Genomic DNA, 21584 nt, shown 5'->3' with positions numbered 1-21584 from the left:
GGGAGTCCCTGGGTGGTGCAAATGATTAACATGCTCATCTGCTAACTAAAAGGTTGGTGGTTCGAGTCCACCCAGAGACACCTCCGAAGAAAAGCCTAGTGATCTACTTCCAAAAAATCAGCCACTGAAAACCCGTAAGTCAGAAGTGACTCAACGGCACCCGGTACTGGTGCTGGTATGCTATAAACCAGTTGCTGTGGAGTCGATTCCAATTTATGGCAACCCTATGTATGTCAGAGTAGAATTGTGCTTCGGAGGGTTTTCAATGATTGGTTTTTTTTTTTTTTTTTGAAGTAGATAGCCAGGCTTTCTTCCAAGGTGCCGTTGGATAGACTCAAACCTCTAACCTTTCAGATAGCAGCCAAGTGTGTTAACCATTTGTACCACCCAGGGACTCCTGGTATATTATAGGCCATATTAAATCCCTACCAAATTGATAAGGAATCCATCCTTCCAATTCTGTGACCAAAACCCACTGCAGTGGAGCAGATGCCGACTCATAGCAACCCTACAGAGTAGAACTGCCCCATAAGGTTTCCAAGGCTGTAATCTTTATGGAAGCAGATTGTCACATTTTTCTCCTGCAGCCAGTTGTGTGAAGGAGCTCTGAAACGTGGTGGGCACGTGCTCCTTGAAATACAGTCAGCTACCAATTACTCAGGGACTTGTTTTCCAGTCAGAGGATCAGTGGGGCCTTTAGATAGTTTTCCTTTCCCTGCCTGTAATCACTTTCTTTTTGACCATTTTGCTGTTCATTAGAACCCCCACTAGGGGGTTGGGAAAAAAGAAGTAAAAAATCAATTCTGTCTGTTTTGGTAGTAGTGGATAACAAAATAAACTCTTGTGACAGTGGGAGGATGTGGAAGCTACTGGTTATAATGAGGCTTCTGGATTATCTGCACATCAGTCATCAAGCCTCCCTTGCAGCTGTGGGAAGTTGGGAATTGCCCATGTAGAAAGAAATCTTTGCTTTTGTAGCCTCCTACTTTTAGTATCCTCTTGACTTCTTTTTTTAATCATAAAAGCAGTGGTGATAAAAATTCAAGCATCATACATAGGTATGAAATTTAAAAAAATAAAAATTCTCTCTTCTCCTCTCCTATAGCCCCACTCCCAAGAAGCAACCTGTTTTAGACGTTTTTATATTTAGATCCCTTATTGGTGAGCTCTGTTACTGTAAACAATACACTTATATCTATCATAGTACCAAATAGGAAAGCAGAAGAATTTAGCTCATTTATACTCTACTCTTTTCCTCTTCTCTTCATACCAGTTTTTATTTTTTAAGATCAATAGATCACTTTTATAATTTTAAATAATACATTTAAAGTTCTTTTTTTTAAGGCTGTCTATTTTAGACAGTATTTCTTGACTCTTCACCTTGTAAGGAAAAAAACCAGTGCCCATCACACGTCTGGGCGTTCTTTATGGGGTTGATTGTAACAATGAAAGTTCAATAAATTATATAAATACAATTCATTACAGAACGAAGCAGTGTGAGTGGCCCGTGGAGAAGGTAATATTTTCTTTCTAGGGCGTATATGGGTTACGTGTTCGATATTCTGCAATGATCTACTTGTCCACTCTCCTACAGTATTTTCTGTCATTTTATATGTTGGGAAATTGCTTCAACCATTTATTACAGCTCTTTCATTGATTTTTTTTTTTTTTTTTTACTTTTGTTAATGACATTTTAAATTTCCCAAAAACTCATTCTTACACTCAAACTTTTTTTTTTATTTTGATATAATAGCCTATCTTTATTTTATGGAATCAACATCTTGTTGAATTTCTCTGAGCATACTAAATAAAATATTTTCAAGTTTTGAATTTCTGTTTGTTCTGAGGTCAGTGGCTTCGTTTGTTTAGGTTCTTTTATTTTGTGCTACCGTTTTCCTCAAATTCTGAATTTCATCCATTCTAAGATGCTCGTTTCCCCCTGCCCTGCCTTCCCCCAGATTTTAATACCTCTGAAATCAGGATGCATTTTAGAATTAATAGAGGAGCCCTGCTGGTGCAGTGGTTAAGCGCTCAGCTGCTAACCGAAACGGAGAAAGATGTGGCAGTCTGCTTCTGTAAAGATTACAGCTTTGGAAACCCTATAGGGCAGTTCTGTGTCCTATAGTGTCACTATGAGTCTGAATCGAACTCAATGGCAACGGAGAATCAATAGTGTGTCAGGGTTTAATTGGTAGCACTGCTTTTTTTGTCTTTGGTGGTACGTAAAAAACGTGTTCTACAGTTGATACTGTCTTAGATGTTTCAGTGAAATGTTATTTGGTAATCTGTAGTTGGTCATTAATATTCATAGGAGTTGGGTCAGCTGGCATTGGTTTCTTATACAAATATTTAGACTCATTTCTTTGTCAGGGAGTTTGAACTCCAGGGACTTGTGTGAGTCATTTGCTTGGCAGATTTCATTTTAAGGTGCATGAGTGGAACAAGCAAACAGATATGCACACCCCTTCCTTTACCCTAGAACCAAACTGAAGAGAGCTTTACTCTGGCCTGTGGCACCCCACACATGGTCTGGCCTTTCCCAGGAAAATCGTGCAATTTTGTATTTTGTTAATATTTATTTTTTATTATTCTTTTTTTAGTGCTTTAGATGAAGATTTACAGAGCAAATTAGTTTCTCATTAAACAATTAATACACATATTGTTTTGTGACCTTGGTTCGCAACCTTGTGACATGTCAACACTCTCCCCTTCTGGACTTTGGGTTCCCCATTTCCATTCATCCAGCTTTCCTGTCCCCTCCTGCCTTCTCGTCCTTGCCCCTAGGCTGGTGTGCCCATTTAATCTCATATACATGGCTGAGCTACGTGTATTATTGTTTGTTTTATGGACCTATCTAATCTTTGGCTGAAGGGTGTCATTCAGTGTTTTATTATAGTTTTCAACCTGGGGATAAATGCTTCTACTGTTTTCAGAGACAGATGTTGGAAACTGGGCATTAATTTTCATTGCTGTTCTCTATAAGTTTATCACCTTGATTTTTGCCTTACTTAATCTGTATACCTTAGAGGTTCTGAATTTTACTAGATCCCACCTGCGTGGCAGCTTTTCCTGTTAGTGTTTTGGCCTTTGGTTTCCTCCGCTTTGGTTTATCCGTCATCTGATCATATTGACTTGCATTTCTTCATCTCTTAGGTCTAGAGCAGTGGTTATTAACCTTGGCTGCACATGGGAATCACCTGGTGAGGTTTAAAGACATGGATTCCTGGATCCCACTCCCAGAGATTCTGATTCTTGGGCGTGGTCTGGCGAATTGTAAGGTGCAATCAAGGGTGAGAGCTACTGGCAAAGAGCAACTCTGAAATCTAAAATGTCAATGGGGAGGCAGTGAAGTGTTGCTTACCAGTATAGCTTCTGGAACCAAACTGCCTGGGATCCTGTGAAATTGAACTCATTTTCTTTTTCTTAATGCTGTTTTCCTTCATGTAGTACCGATTTTAGTGAATGACATCTAAATAGAAATCTAGGAATCACTCCTGACATGACCTTCACTTTCACCTCCTACTCTAAGTTCTGTTGCTTCTAATTCTATACCACTCTCTTATCTGCCTTCCCAACCCCATTACTTACCCCCATTACTATTGTGTTAATTCAGAATTTGATCTTTTTTTGGTCAAGCTTACAATTTTCTCCTAACTGGTTGTTCTACCTTTAATCCTGCTTCCTCCAATCCATCCTTGACAAGAGAAGTCATTCCAAAACTCATGTAGAAGGAAATGAATGTTTGCCTGTTTGAAAATAAAGATTAAACTTGTTTTGTATTATCCTTTACAGCATTATAAAGTGACTTGTAATAGACCCATTATGTGGGAGAGAGTGAGACCATTTTATCCTCAAGGGAATGAATAGCAAGTAATTATGTTTTGGGAAGATACAATCTATCCTGCACTAAGGAAAATGGAAGCCAACTTTCCTGTGCTAATGATTTGAACTGTTGAACTCCAGTTTTAATGGGCCACCAAAGTTACTATTTGACAGAAAATAAAGAATATAATTTTTGGGAGGGTAGAGACCTTTTTGTGGTGGTGGTTTTTTGTTTTTGTTTTTTTTTTCCTGGTAATTAAAACAGTGGTTCTCAAAGTGTGGTTTCTGGACCAGCAGCATCAGCATCACCTGGGAACTTGCTAGAAATGCAAATTCTTGGGTCCTACTCCAGATCTACTGAATCAGAAATTGAGGTAATGGGATGAATGTTGGTATTATGTGTTTTTAAAAAATGCCTCCAGAACATCCTGATGCAAGTTAAAGACTGAGAACCACTGGGCTAAAACAATGCCGGCCAGATAGTGAGTGCTGAAAAATCATTCACTGAATGAAAGAAGAAATTTAGATATAAAGAAGTAAATGAGTTTTGGTGCTGCTGTGTTGCTATGAAAAGGACTGTGGGAACACCTAGAAACTTTTTTTAAATTTAATTTTATTGTGGTGAAATATGTATAATGAGACATTTGCCACTTCAACCATTTTTTCACGTAGAATTCAGTGTCATGAATACATTCACCATGTTGTGCAACCTTCACCACTATCTATTAAAAATGTGATCTTTTTCATCACCCTTACCAGAAACTCAGTATCCCTTAAGCAATACCTCCTCATTCCCCCTTCCCACCTGCCCCTGATAACTACTAATAAACTTTGGTCTCTATGCATTTGTCTGTTCTAGGTATTTCATGTAAGTGGTACGGGATATCTCAGAGATATTGCAGGCTCGGTTCCAGACCACCACAATAGAGCGAGTCACATGAATTTTTTGGTTTCCCAGTGCATATAAAAGTTATGTTTACACTAGACTGTAGTCTATTAAGTATGCAGTAGCATTATATCTAAAAAAAACAAGTTACATAACTTAATTAAAAAATGCTTTGTTGTTGTTAGGTGCCATTGAGTTGATTCCAACTCATAGTGACCCTATGTACAACAGAATGAAATACTGCCCAGTCCTGGGACATTCTTACGATTGTTGTTATGCTTTAGCCCATTGTTGCAGCCACTGTTTTCGTCAATCAGTGTGGCAAACTTCAATGTTGTCTTATTTTAAGAAATTGCCACAGCCACCCCAGGCTTCAGCAACCATGACCCTGATCAGTCAGCAGCCATCAACATTGAGGCAAAACCCTCCACTAGCAAAAAGATTATTACTTGCTGAAGGCACAGATGATAGTTAGCATTTTTTAGCAATAAAGCACTTGCTGCTTCATCTTGCACTTTTATGTTACGGAGATGGCTTCTTTCCTTAAACCACATGAACCAACCTCTGCTAGCTTCAGACTTTTCTTCTGCAATTTCCTCACCTCTCTCAGCCTTCATAGAATTGAACAGAGTTAAGGCCTTGCTCTGGATTAAGCTTTGACTTAACGGATTGTTGTGCTGGTTTGATCTTCTATCCAGATCACTAAAACTTTCTCCATATCAGCAATAAGGCTGTTTCACTTTCTTTTCATTCGTGTGTTCACTGGAGTAGCACTTTTAATTTCCTTCAAGAACTTTTCTTCTGCGTTCACAATGTGGCTAACTGGCGCAAGAGGCCTCGCTTTCAGCCTACCTTGATTTTTGACAGCCTTCCTCACTAAGCTTAAGCATTCCTAGTTTTCGATTCAAAGTGAGAGACGTGGGGCTCTTCCTTTCACTTGAACACTTAGAAGCCATTGTAGGGTTATTAATTGGCCTAATTTCAATATTGCTGTGTATCACGGAATAAGAAGGCCCCGAGGAGAGGGAAAGAGACGGGAAATGGCTGGTTGGTGGAGCAGTCAGAACACACACAACATTTATTAAGTTCGTTGTCTTATATGGGTACAGTTTGTGGCCCCCCAAAACAATTGCAATAGTAACATCAAAGATCACTCATCACAGATCACCATATAATAATAATGAAAAAGTTTGAAATATTGTGAGAATTACCAACATGTGACTCAGAGACACGAAGTGAGCAGATGCTGTTAGAAAATAGTTCCAATAGACTTTCTGGATGCAGGGTTGCCACAAACCTTCAATTTGTGAAAAACGCAGTATTTGCTAAGCACAATAAATTGAAGCACAATAAAACAAGGTATGCCTGTATTATATGATATTTTTCCTTTTGTGTCTGACTCGTTTCACTCAGCATAGTGTTTTCAAGGTTCATCCGTATCACAGCATGTATCAGAACTTCGTTTCTCTTTATGGCTGAATAATATTCCATTATATGTATAGACCACATTTTTCTAATCCATTCATCTGTTGATAAATATTGAGATTGTTTTCTGCCTTTTGGCTATTATGAATAATGCTGCAATGAACACTGATATACAAGTATCTGTCTCAGTTCTTGCTTTCAAGTCCTTAGGAGTGGAATTGCTTGGTCATCCATGCTAATCATTTCCCAGGGATCTTGTTGTGTCAGAATTCCTACAGGTAAGAATTGTCTTCCTATGAGAGGGACTTTTAGGTTGCCTACACCTAAGACATGAGCTCCTCAATTGTCTGGTCTTTAAAAGAGTGGGCATGTTTCTTCATCTGCACCGAGCACTTTGCTTTGCAGAATCTTCCAGAACAGCTTTAATTCTAAGAGAAACCGCTGGATACAAGTCAGGGAGGCTGCAAGGAGCTTTGGTTTGACAGTGAGTAGCCTGAGCTGGGCCAGCAGGGAAAGAACACTGCCATTACATGTGGACACCATTCGTGACAGTGTTAACATGTGCATCTGGCTACAGCTTAGGCTACATCATAGGCATAACAGCACTCATGGACCAGACTAAGCTTCTTTTTTGTTTCCACATCACTCTCGCCTAATTCTAGATGGGACTATGTTGCCAACAGAGTGATTCAGGAGAACAGAAAGCAGCTCTTCCTAAATGCTTGGGCCTGTAGGGTAACCTGCCATCTGTGATTAAGTTTAGAAGATAGCAGGCAACATAAGAACTGAATTAAAATTACTGAAGACATATATTTCTTGTGACTAATATACCAGCAGTGTAGTGACTCTGATGTAATTTTTGTAAGGTATACCAGTCTGTTGACCTTAATTGGATTCCACAGGAGGGTCATAAAAGATGGTCCACAAGTCCATCTCTCTCGATTCAACTTTCTTAAAAAAAAGGATGACCTCATTTCTAAAGGGAGAGCCCTGGACCCTGGCTGACACAGTAAATGTAGTCAAGGAGAGGGTCCCTGTTTGCAGTTGGAAATGATCTCTGACCACTACTGGTAAGGAAGGTTTTCCTTCTATTGCTGAAGGAAATAATAATAGAAAGTTGAGGTTTTGCGGTGAGGTGCTTTTCCGGTGCCAACGAGGAAGCATGCAAACCTTAACTAGGGAATACCACTATAATGCTTCAAGAATACCAGGTTCATGGCCCCAGGAAATGCTGAAGGCAAATGGGAGAGCCACACAGGTCGCCTTCTTGAATGTCTGTCAGGTTAGTAACAGGAGGTCTGAACATTTCCTGATGTTGCAGACGTTGTTCAGAGAAGACTTGTTAAGGGAGCTTTAAGCATAGGTGCTGTTAGGTCACCTGGGACCAGTGTGGGCTAGGGTTTCTAAATGAACTTCCTATTCTAAACTCCTCCTGCTAAAAACTGAACCCTCTCCCCAAATCTGGTAGAAGTTGGTCAGGGGAGGGGAAAAAAAGAAAGTATACCTCACTGCTAAAAAAAAAAAAAAATCCACAGGAGCTGGTGTGGAAGAAAACTACCTTAATAGCTGAAAACCTCAGACACAGCTCTATGGACTTTCTGGGAGCTGGCTGCTAGTGTACTTGGCTACGGGATATCTGACAGCTGCTGAGGCAAGTAGATCCTGATATCCCACTGAGAGGGAACACGCTCAGCTTGTTCTCACTGGCGTGGTTCAGAACACGCTTAGCAGGACTAGAATACGGAAGGTACTACATGACCAATATCTCTGGGGAGGTGAGGTGTGAGGGCTGAACATGAGCTGTTCCCGGACAACTTCTGAAGAAGTCCATCCTAGGCTTTCTTTTGAGCTTAAATTTCTCTCTGGACTATTGGGTCCTCTGAGTGTACGTGGCCTGGCAGAGAAGGGCTTCGGCTTTCTGGGTGCATGACATAAGAGACCATTGTAACCAAATTGTTCCATGGAAAACACACCTGTCCTAAAGTCTAACCTTACCGAGACCAGAATTCGGTGACAGTTAAACTCCAGAATTTCTTGAGAGTGGTTGGTGGTCAGGTTTGGAGTCACTGAGCTGTAGCCAGAACTTGGAGGCTAACAGAGAGTCTCCCTGTGAGTTAAAATGACTGTAGCCTATTTAAAATGCTAGGCTCACACTCCTGGAAGTGTGCTAACACAAGGGCCTTCCACATCTTTCCTGCTTGCATTCTGTATTTCGATGCCTACAGAGAACCCAAGATGCACACTGTGACACCCGAGTACTCTTCCCAATACCCAAGAAGTGGAAGGAAATGGAGAAGGGAACTTAAAGCCAAGAGTAATGTTTTTTCTCACCATGATTGAAATATGGAATGTGTTCAGGGTGACAATACAAATAGAACTGAATGACCCTGACCGTTTAGAAAAAGGTCCAGAAATACCTCATCGCATGAAGTTAAGGACCTAAGAATGAATAAATAAAAGAGTTGCCAAATGGTGGCATAACCTCTGGATTGATGAAATCCTTTTGTGCTTCCCACCACAGTGGTGAGTAAGAAAGCCATTCTGAGACACTGTTCATGTGAGTCTACTCCGAAAGTCTTCAAGTATGAAGGCCAAAATCCATGCCCCATATATAACGCCTTCTAACATCTAAACCCTAACAATCTCTACAGCCTTAGCTCTCATCACATGTGTGGTTCGCCAAAGTGTCTGCCCATGGTGAGTGCGCAGTATGAAGATGTGTAGGATAAAGTTCAGTTGGAATAACACCTCATCTTTGAAGAACCATCCAGGGCTATGGAGCCTTTTCTCACTTTGCCTCTTCCCCAGATATAATAGTTACTATTATATACTTCTGTAATAGCACTCAGGAAACTTTGAGCTCCTTATGCAAGGACTACTCTGCCCTGCATCCCCAGAACCTAGCATAGTCCCAGGTATTCAGAGTACACAATAAATATTGGATGCATGGGTGAATAAATGAATAAACAAGAAGCTGAAATATGAGCACGTGTAGTGCCTTAACTAAGAATATTTTATAGACCCAAGACTAGGATTGAGAATTAAACACAAAAATTTTAGTCCATTCTCTCCTCAAACCCCCACCACAAATTCTATGTTACATGAATCTTTTTTTCTCTTTGTTTTGCATTGAATATCTATAGCTATATATAAAGTGAACGCCTGGTGAGTGGGCGGATGGTAGTGTTCACTCTTATTTAGTGGAATGTGAATATGTCAGAATCACAGAAAATGGAAAGAGGTTTATGCAAAGCTGTCAGTTCTCATGCCTGTGTTTTTTAATCAGAGATGGTGCCGAGATGGTTCAAACTTAATATTCACATCCATTTTATCACATCAAATATGATCATTAGCAAACAGTGTTTGAATGGTAGCTATTTCCTGACTGACAATAGCCATCCGGTGGTACCCACATTCCCATATGCCTGGGACTGATACAATTCAGATAGTCTGGAAAACAGTGTGAGGAAGGAAGTAATTAAAAATGAAGGAAAAGCTGGGGGCAGAGAATAGGCACCAATTTTATCTCACATAAGAGTATCCTTACACCTATTCTGTTGGAAGTTATGGGTGGGGACAAACATGCTATTTTTAAATCTATTTCATATCCTCAAGCTGGCATGCAATCTTGCCCATGGGAAGAACGCCAGGAAACCCTGGGGATGGGCACTGGTATTTAAATAAGCTCTGGCTTGTAGACTAAGAAAACAGGAAGAAATTAGCTCTGGATACTGTGGATGAGGAAGGAGATGAAAAAGTGGGCAGTGGTAAAATCATAAAGTCAACGTCCCAGGTAACATTTTATAACAGGTTACCTGAGCCCCACCCACCCCAAGCAACACTTCACCATCACCAGCAACACCTCTACCATGGGCAGGGGGAACAGGTGGGAGTTGGGAGGGAGGACTGGTTATTAGTGTCTCTAAGCACTGCAAAAGCTGGATGATGAATAAGGAAGACCGAAGAGGAACTGATGCCTTTGAATTGTGGTGTTAGCAAAGAATATTGAATATACCATGGACTGCCAAAAGAACAAACAAATCTATCTTGGAAGAAGTATGACCAGAACACTCCTTAGAAACAAGGATGGCGAAACTTCATCTCATGTACTTTGGACATGTTATTAGGAAGTACCAGTCTCTGGAGAAGGACATCATGCTTGGTAAAGTACAGGGCCAATGAAGAAGAGAAAGACCCTTAACGAGATGGATTGATACAGTGGCCGCAACAATGGCCTCAAGCATGACAACGATTGTGAGGGTGGTGCAGGACCTGGCAGCATTTCATTCTGTTGTACATGGGGTCACTGTGAGACAGAACCAACTGAATGACACCCAACAACAACAACACATTTCTTGACCTCCCCTACCCCCAGTTAGGTGGGTCATGTGTTGAGTTCTGACCAGCAGAAGATGGGCAGAAGTGATTGATACCATTGTCAAGGACTGTTCGCAACCCACTACTCTCTCTTTCCTCATCCTCAAACAACAAAACAGCCCTCACCACCACTGAGACTTGGGAGTTTATCCTTTACAGCAGAGATATGGCTGCTTCCAAACCTCTCACAAAAATGACTCAAATAGTCTCACAACCATGTCCTCCCATGCTCTCTGTCAGTCTCAGGAGCATCTTCTTGACACTTCTCTCCTCCCCATTTTGGCCGTGGAAGCAAAATGTTTGTTTAGAATGTCAAAAATGCACTTGGGGCTAGAATAGTAATGACATTTCAATAGCTAAAGAATCAACAGAGTGATTTTTTTTTTTTTTTTGTATGTGCACGTGTGAAAAGAATTGAGGGGACATTATGAGCAATGCTTTTAGTCATTGTGGCTTTCTTACTTTCTTTGATGCATACATGAAATTTCAATTAAAGTGCCAGGTAGGTCCAAAGGCATGCTTCAGCCTTTCCCACGGCTTCTGAAAGCTCTGGGATTTAACTAGGATAATGGGGCAATTTAAACAGATTTGGGCTCTCAGTTTAAAGCTAGGATGTTGAAGTGAGATTATTAAACCAATAAATAGACAAATAATGAATCTCCGTATCTGGAGTGTAATCATGGGAGGCTAGAAGTTGCTTAGGGACTAGAAAACACTTAATGCTGGTGAGTAAAGAAGTTCCTCAAGATTCTGTTGCATATTTGAATCTTAAGCTAGTTACACAGCCTTTTTACCTACCCCAATGATGGAATAGGGCATAGTACTCCAGTCCCAACCAAACTCATTGCCATCAAGTCAATTCTGACTCATAGCGACCCTATGGAACAAAGGAGAACTACTCCCATAGGATTTCCAAGCAGTGGGTGGTAGATTTGAACTACCAACCTTTTGATTAGCAGCTGACCTCTTAACCACTGTGCCACCAGGTTTCCGCTCCAGTCTAGGACAAGAGTAACCTGTAAAAGACTGATGGTTCCCCAGTTGCATGCTGCCCACCACTTGCTCTCAGCTTAAATTTCCTGTCACCTCTTCTTGTTGTTGTTATGAGCTGCTGCTGAATCACCCCCACCCCACCCCCACCCCCCAGACACATGGTGACCCCATGCAACCTGAACGTAATGCTACCTGGTCTTGCACCATCCCCGTGATCAGTTACAGATCTGACTGTTGTGATTCATAGGGTATTCATTGGCTAATTTTTGGAAGTAGAGCACAGAGCCTTTCTTCCTAGTCCTAGTCGGGAAGTTTTGACGAAACCTGTTTAGCACCATAGCAACACGCAAGCCTCCACTGACGGCCAGGTGGTAATTGTGCATGGGGTGCATTGGCAAGAAATCAGAGCTGAGTCTCCTACATGGAAGGGGAGAATTGTGCCACTAAACCACCACAACCTCATTTGTTGCCTCTACCCAAGGATAAAAGCAAAGTTCTTACTTCAACAAGGATGATCCCCTGATTCACTGCATTTCCTTACTTTTCTACTTCCCATGTGGTGCTCTGACCATGTAGTAAGTACAAAGATAAAAGTTCGCTCTTTAAGAGCAGAACTACCCATGATTACAGAGTGAAGGAAATAGGTATACCTGCCCATGCAGTTGACATAATCGGAAAGTTGGGCTTCAGGAACACAGCCAACTATTAGATCCCACCTGAGTGACTGAAATAGAGGGAAAGGGACTACTCACTGTTGCCTGGGGCAGCCAGTGGACTGGCAGGGACAGAAAAAGAAATGCCAAGTGCCAATTCCACACCTGAAGTTCAGGAAGATCCCAAGTACCCAAATAGATCAGCCTACAGTAAACCCGTTATAGTTTACAATTGCCAAACCCTGTCCTTGACCTGTACTTCTTCCCTCTCTTGATGTCTTTTTTTGAACTTGCTTTTGGATGGTACCCCTTCTCCCCAAAAACACACTTCTTATCTATTGTTTTCTAGCAGGTTTCCTGCTTGCTGCTTTTCTCTCCACTTGGAGAGACCCTAAATAGTGGTACTACCCCAACATGGAAAGAAGACTCAGAGTCACAGTTTGAAGAAAAATTTCACAGAAAAACTACTCTCACTTTCCTGTAAGAACCTCCACCTATTGACATTGGACTCAACTGTGTGATGTGCTTTAGGTAATGGAATGTGTGCAGACATGATATGTGTTACCACCTTCGGAAACTTTAAGTGGCATTGTAAGATTCTGCCAGTTCTCTTGCTTCTGCCTCCCGCCATGAAAATGGGACACCTCACACAGAGATACTTCTTTAGCCTGCATCCAGGAATGAAAATACACATGGAGCAGAACCAAGTGGAATCAAGCAGAGACACAGCAACTATGGCCAGCCTGCAGCCACTGATATCTAATGTGGGCAAGAAATAAATGCCTCTTGTTGTAAGCCAAGATTATTGGGTTGTTTGTGGATGAGGCAAAGCTGACTGATCAGGAACATTAGGAATGGATTTTGTGAATGAGAAACAAATTTTATTGGATTAAGCGCATAAGATTTTTGAGTTGTTTATTAGAGCAGCTAGTAATTATCCTAATATAGCCATTCTATTGTTGTTGTTGCTAGTTGCCATCACATAGGCCCTTAACTCAGGTCAAACCCATGTGTGTCAGAGTATAACTGCTCCATAGGATTTTCTTGGATGTAATCTTTTTCTTTTTTTTTCTTGAAATTCTATGATTTATTGTTTATTGCCAGCAGTATAGGCCTAGCTTCCTGGGTATTGTGGTATTGTTAATGCCTAGCTTGCATAGTTCACTTTTGCATGCTCCTATGATTTTGATTTGTTTTCCTCCTATCCCCTCCCTCTTGCTTTCCCATGACTTTGAAGTTTAACTAAGTTTCTCTTTGAGAGAAAGAACGACCTTAGAGGGTAGAGTAACTCATCTGCAACGTGATAATAATGGTACAAGATGACCTTCAAGGATTGCCAGGTGTAGAATGTAACCACCAGAAAAAACTATAATCTTGTCCATATAAAAACTTTCAGTGAGCCTCCAAGGGGGATACAGGTGTTTTGAAGAAGCTCATTCCCCTCTGTCTCCTGTATATCAATATACAATAAAACACTCTTGCTGCTCACCATCACCCCTGTCTAAGTATTGGCTTCTGCGGCAGGCAGCTCAGACCCGCCATTGCAATAACAACAGCTTCATTTGGTTGGCCAAGCAAAGAAGCACACCAGGACATGCATCGCCAAGATGGCTCCCCAATTGGCAGGCATAGGGGTTTATATCGGGAGGAAAACAGAGTAGGGGGCTCTTTCTCTTTTTTTTCTTTTTTTCTTTTTCCCATACAAAAATTTGTACATACATTGTTATGTGACCCTAATTGCTCTCCCCATACTGTGACACACACTCCTTCTTTCCACCCCTAATTCCCCATGTCCATTCAACCAGCTCCTAACCCTCTCTGCCTTCTCATCTCACCTCTGGACAGAAGCTGCCCATTTAGTCTCTTGTATCTACTTGAGCTAAGAGACACACACTCCTCATGAGTATCACTTCATGTCCCACAGTCCAGTTTGGATGTAATCTTTATGGAAGCAGTTCACCAGGCTTTCTTCTGTGGAGCCACCTTTTTCAATAACCAACAACACTCAATAACCACTGAAAGCCAAGGGCTGTGATGATGCAGAGGGGAAAGTTCCCAGGATCTCAAACTGAGTAACCAACTTGAGACTCCTTCAAAAATCTAGGATAGTGCTTGTCTTAGTCATCTAGTGCTGCTATAACAGAAACACCACAAGTGGATGGTTTTAATAAAGAGAAGTTTATTTCCTCACAGTTAAAGTAGGCTAAAAGTCCAAATTCTGGGTGTCAGCTCCAGGGGAAGGCTTTCTCTCTCTCTTGGCCTTCTCATCGATGTTCTCCCGGACTAGGAGCTTCTCAGAGCAGGGACCCCAGTCCAAAGGACGCACTCTGCTCCTGACATTGCTTTCTTGATGACATGATGTCCCCAACTCTCTGCTTGCTTCCCTTTCCTTTCATCTCTTGAGAGACAAAAGGTTGTGCAGGCCACACCCCAGGGAAACTCCCTTTACACTGGATGTGACCTGGGTAAAGGTGGTGTTACAATCCCACCCTAATCCTCTTTAACATAAAATTACAATCACAAAATGAAGGCCAACCACACAATTCTGGGAATCATGTCCCAGCCAAATTGATACACACATTTTTTGGGGGACATAATTCAAACCATGGCAGTGCTAATCATCTGCCACCCACATTTACTAAGTCAACACATTACAAAGAAAGTGTGGTAGTTTTTCTGTTTATTTTGCTGTTTTACATTTTATTTTATATTCTTTAGTGTTATTTAATGCGGTAAATATATGTGTAACAAAATATTTGCCATTTTTGACGACATTAATTAAGTTTATTATGTTGTTCAACCATCACTATTAATCTCTTCCAAATTCAGTATCCTCTAAACAATGAGTTTTTCTTTTCTCCTCCCTACCTGCCCTGGTAACCACTAATAAACTTCAATCTATGTAGATTTGCCTATTCCAGATATTTCATATGAGTGGGATCATACTCTACTTGTCCATTTGTGACTGAGTGATTTCTAAAGTGTGGTAGCTTTAGTGTACATCTTTGTAATAGTCAAATAGATAAACTTGGCTTTTCCTTTTTATCGTAATTTATTCCCAGATTTGCTAGGTACTGTTTCTTAGCCACATAATTCTAGAAGGAAAACGTCCTTTCAAGCTGGCACTGCAACCTGAAGATGCTTTTTCAAATGTCCTCTATATTCCCTAAGAAGCTTCTGAGATTCTTTATTTCTCACTCAAATCTTTTAAGTTATTCTCTTTCCATGATTGAAACATAGGTCAATCTCTCTACTTGCTTTTCTCTAGCTCTTGCTCTTACTTAACGATACCCAGAGTTTATCCTTGCTGTGTTAACTTTGTTCTATGATATCTGGTTTTCTCAATTTACTTCTCTTTTTAATTTTTTTAGACATCTTTCTCCTCTTTATATATTCAAGTTACCAATAACGTGTACCATTATATGACTGAGAGACAGTTCTCCGTTACTCTCATGTTCCTGTATATCTTTTGAGCATGAGGCATTGACAGCTTTTCAAAGACATTTAAACAGCAAATGGCCTTGGAACATAGGGATATTGTCTTCCTCCAGGGCAAAGGTTGAGTGACGAAAACCCGGTGTACACTCCACAGCATTCCTCTATGTCTACCTATGTGTCATCTCTGTGGGTGTTGGAGGAACAGGGAACTGGCATGAACAGGAATCTCATGCTACCTACTGTTCTGTGAGTAATAAAGTCCTTTGTCTCTGACCCAGGACTCTCATGTCTTCTGCCAGTATCCATGAAACAGTGGTCGACTGGCTTGTTAACATGGAAGTGGGGCAAAATCTTAGACACTTCACATTTTTTTACATATGCTATCTCCTGTAATCTTCCATCCCATCATAAATTAATATCTGTAACTATCTATGTTTCTATATATCATGTATAAGATAGTTCTTCCTTTAAAAGAAAAAAAGTTATAAAACCGCAAAACACACAAAAGCAATTATCACTGCATCCCCAAATGTTTAGCACAGTTCATCGCTTGATGAAAGTTTTGTTGAATGATTGAATGGATTGAAAATCGGAAAAAGTGTTGTCCATCACATACTATGGAATTATCAACCCGTTTTCGCCTGTGGCCACTACTAATACTCTTGAGAGAATGGAGGAAAGTCAACATTGACCTTAGGTCTCCAAAACAGCAAAACCCAAATCTAATCATTTTCTCTTAGAAGTAGATTGCTGGTTTTTATAAGAATATATGGAAGCATCTCATCTGTCAGAAATTTGGATTAGAGTTTTAGCAGTCTCATAAAATGGTCTGACACTTTGTTCTGGCTATATCATCATATGCAGAATCATAAACACTGAGTCTTGGATACCACATTCAAAAAAATTTTGTGGAGCACCCACTCTTTGTAAGGAAATACAGGCTCTTGAGATTTAAACATGAAAACAGGAAAATTTTAATAAAAAATGTTGTAAATGATATAACTCAGTTAAAAATTCTGCAGAAGCGCAGAGAGACGCAACCAAGCCTAAAGATTGGAGGAGGAGGGTATGGACAACACCAATATTGATATCCCAACCTAATGTGAGGCCCATACCCACTTTTGAGAGCCCTGGTAGGACAGTGGTTAAGAGCACGGCTGCTAACCAAAAGGTCAGCAGTTCAAATCCACCAACTGATCCTTGGAAACCCTATAGGGTAGTTCTACTCTGTCATATAGGGTCACTATGAGTCAGAATCAACTTTACAGCAACGAGTTTGATTTGGTTTTTTTGGTACCTGCTTTTATTTGACAACTTCTGGCTTTTAGACATTGATCTTTCAATACTGATACAACAATCCATTCCTTATTTCTCTATCCTGACTCCACACTTCAGCTTTTTCCACAAGCCTTTTTGCTCCAACAGAAGCCCTTGATTTGGTTTCTATCTCTCCTAGAATTTCATTCCAGGCACTTTACTTTTATTTTCTGCTCTGGTTTTCCTGGTGCTGACTACACAAGGTCACCCCCTGTTTGGCTGCAGTGCAGTCTAGGGTTGGCATCTCTGTGATTCTCATGTTCAGTCACGTTTGAGAGCCCCGACTCTAATGTCCTCTACAACTCCATCAATTTGGCATTGAAATGGATTATGCATGCCTGTCAGTCCATCCTCGTGCCTGGTTTTTGCACTAAAAGTTAGTTTCTTTCCATCTTAGCCTGGACTCCCTTTCCTCCCACTCTGTGTTTTCAGGAGAATAGGGGAGCCCTGGGTAGGACTGTGTGTTGTTCTGATTAAGGACTTACAATGTAGTTTCAGAGATACAACTTGGATCCAGATTTTTTTTCTCTGTCAGTGGGACTTGCATAGAAAACACAGACTCACAAGACATAGACAATGTCAAGCATGACGTCTGTCCTTCCTAAACCCAATGGGGAATAAAAGAGAAAAGGGCAGGGAAGGAAGAAAGCCTACAGCTTTCCACCTCTCTTGGTCAAATGACACACGCTGAGAGTAGAGAAAGGACTGGATGTTTCCATGGCAGTCTGAAGCTCCTCACAGAAACCAAGGCCTTTCTTTCTAGCCATGGGAGGAAGAACACCTTTCTCAGTGAGCCTCAGCAGATCCTATGGTGACTTTATAGACTAAGGTGTGCCTGTCCCAGAGAGCTAGCCACCGAGCTCTCTCTAGCTATGCAGCAAGGAGCATACTCCTACTGAGAGTGACCGGGCATCCAGAGGCTCAGATGCTCCAGCATAAGAAACCTGCCAGTTTCTTAAAAATAGATAACTATAAATCAATCACACTTTTACATTTCAAACACAGAATTTGCATCTCAAGTCAAGCAGCTGAATTATAAACATGTTGTAGCAATCAGATTTATTCTTAAATCCTTAGTCTTACAGCTAATTTAGTATGTAACTCAAAATCCAGAGAAAGTATCATTACACAGTGTATTTATTTAGGTATCAAGACACTTTAAAAGCATTGGCTTAAGAATCTCTTCCAATTTAAGTTGCTAGTGGAGTGTTGGGTTGGTTAAGTGTGTCCTGGCATCCCCACCTTCATATAGCTGCAATTTGAAACCTGGGCCTGTCACATTAACAACTGTCTGATCAACTGACTGACTGACTATTTGATTCACTAATTCATAAAACATTTTGATTACTATGCAAAGTGATAGAGATAATAATAATCACCACTTTAATTAGGTTTCAATGAGGAGATGTGCAGTTACAGTTTCAAAACGTTGTGATAAGTGTTATAACAGAGGCCACTAGGCAAGAAGCATAAGTATATAAAAACAAGGGAATGACAAACAGTCAACAATTACTTTAACACAAACAGGAGAAGATAAGGGGGCAGGGAGATTAGATTAATGGGAACGGAAGAACCAGAACAGAAATAATGAGAATGTCCACAAATCATGAAGAATGTAACCAACGTCATTGAACAAATTGTGTAGAAATTGTTGAATGGAAACCTCAACTGCTGTGTAAATCTTCACTGAAAACAGAATAACATATTATTACAGGGGTGAAAAAAAAAGGAAGGAATGTCCACCTCTGCTGGTGATGAGGAGAGATTAGAGTCAGGAGCTAAGATATGGTATTTAGCTCAGTTTTGAAGGATTTAACGACTTTTTAGTTGTACAGTGTTAGGGAGAGCGTTTCAAGCAGCAGGAATTATACAAGATAAAGAAGTATGAAACTATATGGTACAAATAATGCATAGAGTTTAGAACACATATGCAAGGATGGATACACTGGTGAGAAAGAGGAAAGAAAGGGAGTCAGGGACCAATCAAATGGGCCTTTGTCATCATGCTAAAGAGTTGGGGCATTATTCCACCAATGGCAGGGAGGTTTTAAAATCAGAAACTGTTATGAAAAAGTTGTGTGTGTGTGTGTGTTTTGTTTGTTTTGTTTTTTGAATCAGAAATCTTCCTAACACCTAGGAGTGGTAGTGGTCAAGGGATGTGGTATAACTGCAGAAAGGGAGACCAGTTAAGAGGTGATAGATGATGAGGTAATGACCTATATTAGTGGTGGAGAGGGGAGATATGAGAAGATATTTCTGAGAATTGACATGACAAGATACTTGTTTGAATGTGGGGATAAGGAAACAAAGGCATTTTTTAGGGATGGGGCCAAGATGTTGGAGTAGTCAGATGCTTCTGGTGGACCCTCTTATGACAAAGACCCGAAGAAACAAGTGATTTGATTATATGTGGCAATCTTGGAGACCTGAACATTAAAGGCAGAGTTGAGGAACTGGACTGAGTGGCAGGGGGAGGGACAGACAATTTGGAAGCTGCAAGGAGTTGCCAGACCTGACCAGAGAGAGCCTGAGCCCTTCAGGCCTAAGCAGCTCAGGGGTGAGCAATGAGGCAGACAAGCGACAGTCCTTGGGAGGCACATTTTCTGCACAGGGAGAGACCCAGAGCCAGAGAGTCTACACGGCCATCCAGAACCACTGTGAAGCAACCCTCATCGGCGAAAGATAAGTAATTGCGTACGGCTTACCGTGCAGATCAAAAACACCCCCTTAGGGAAAAAATCTGTCTCCCACTTACCTCTTTGCTCCCTGCTCTGCACTGGGTCCCTGACCAGCTTCAGCAATTGCCAAGTCCCCTGGGCTGGAAGTAGGATCCATCACAGGCCCAGAGCCATTCTCCCTGCCTTGGAGAGTGAACAAATTAACAAACGGGAAAAAATAAACTGCTGGTTCCCTTGAGCCAGGAACTCAGGGTAGGCACAGCTCCTTTGCCTAGGCACAAGCATAAGGGATCCATGGACTTTGAGTGCCTTTCCCCCTGCTTAGACTTGTGTGGGCCCATTTCAACAGCATAGTCCCTCATTACTGTACTACAACAGGGTATATACTGGAAGTCTAACTTCAACTGTTTCAGCCATGAAGTGGCAGGTTCTTGACATTTGACACTGCTCTGCCCATTAAGCAGGGTATTCACCTACCCACATCAGGGGCCTGAGGAATTGTGGCTCCATCCACACCACCTAGCCACCTGTGATAGGGTACTACTAATAAGAAGTGCCCCCTAGTCCTTACAGCCAATAGTATTAGAAGCTCATAGTCTGGCTGCAAAACCCACCCACCTACAAGCTCTAGGGAACAGGGACATGCCTTCCTCCTGGACACTCAGGGGTGGCCATCATCCCCCTGCCTTGCTCACAGTGTGTCCCCCTGCTGCATCCAGATGCCTGTGCCTACACCAATCAGCCATGCCTGTTTAGGACTGTGAGAGCCTACAACATACACTTGGTGTATATCTACCTGGGCGCCTGAGCTGAATCCATACAGGAGTGGGAGATGCCTGAGCTCACATACCTAGTAACAGATCTAACCACCTGGTGACAGGACATTAGAGGTTCAAAGCTGCCAATAATCAAACTAGCTCATATGAGCAGCCTATTTGGGCATATCAAAACAACACTAGAAGCTAGGACCCAGTAAGCAAACATAAAATAAATAAATATAATAACTTATTGTTGGCTCAAAGGCAACAGTCAATATCAATTCACACAAAGAGGCAATCCATAATAGCTTCAGCAAGCTCTGAAAATAAAGAATCTAGAAATTTTCCAGAGGATGAAAATTTCTTGTAATTACCAGAGGCAGAATACAAAAGATTAATATACAGAACTCTTCAAGAAATTAGGAAGGAAATTAATCAAAACGTAGAACATGCAATAGAGGAAATTAAAAAGATTAGAGAAGAGCATAATGACAAATTTAACAGGCTGCAAGAATCCATAGACAGCAATCAGAAATCCAGAAGATTAATAATAAAATTTCAGAATTAGAAAACTCAATAGAAAGTCATAGGAGCAGAATTGAGACAATGGAAGTCAGAATTAGTGAGACTGAAGATAAAGCACTTGACAACAACTTATTTCAGGAAAAATCAGAAAAAGGATTAAAAAAAATGAAAAAACCCTAAGAATTATGTGGGACTCTATCAAGAGAAATAACCAGAAGGGAGGCAGATAACAGAAAATACAGAGAGAATTGTTGAAGATTTGTTGGCAGAAAACTTCCCTGATATCGTGAAAGATGTCAAGATATCTATCCAAGATGCTCATCGAACCCCACATAAGGTAGATCCCAAAAGAAAGTCACCAAGACATATTATAATCAAATCTACCAAAACCAAAGACAAAGAGAGAATTTTAAGAGCGGCTAGTAATAAACAAAAAGTCATCTACAAAGGAGAGTCAGTAAGAATAAGCTCGGGCTACTCAGCAGAAACCATGCAGGCAATAAGGTAATGGGATGACATATATAAAGCCTTGAAGGAAAAAAAACTGCCAGCCGGGAATTATATATCCATCAAAACTGTCTCTCGAATATGACGACAAAATTAGGGCATTTACAGATAAACAGAAGTTTAGGGAATTTGCAAAAACCAAACCAAAATTACAAGAAATACTAAAAGGAGTCCTCTGGTTAGAAAATCAGTAACATCAGATAAC

Source organism: Trichechus manatus, unplaced genomic scaffold (assembly GCF_000243295.1).
Source record: "Trichechus manatus latirostris isolate Lorelei unplaced genomic scaffold, TriManLat1.0 scaffold00026, whole genome shotgun sequence".
NCBI lineage: Eukaryota > Metazoa > Chordata > Mammalia > Sirenia > Trichechidae > Trichechus > Trichechus manatus.
The sequence above is the reverse complement of the archived record's forward strand: the minus strand, read 5'-3'. Positions refer to the sequence as shown.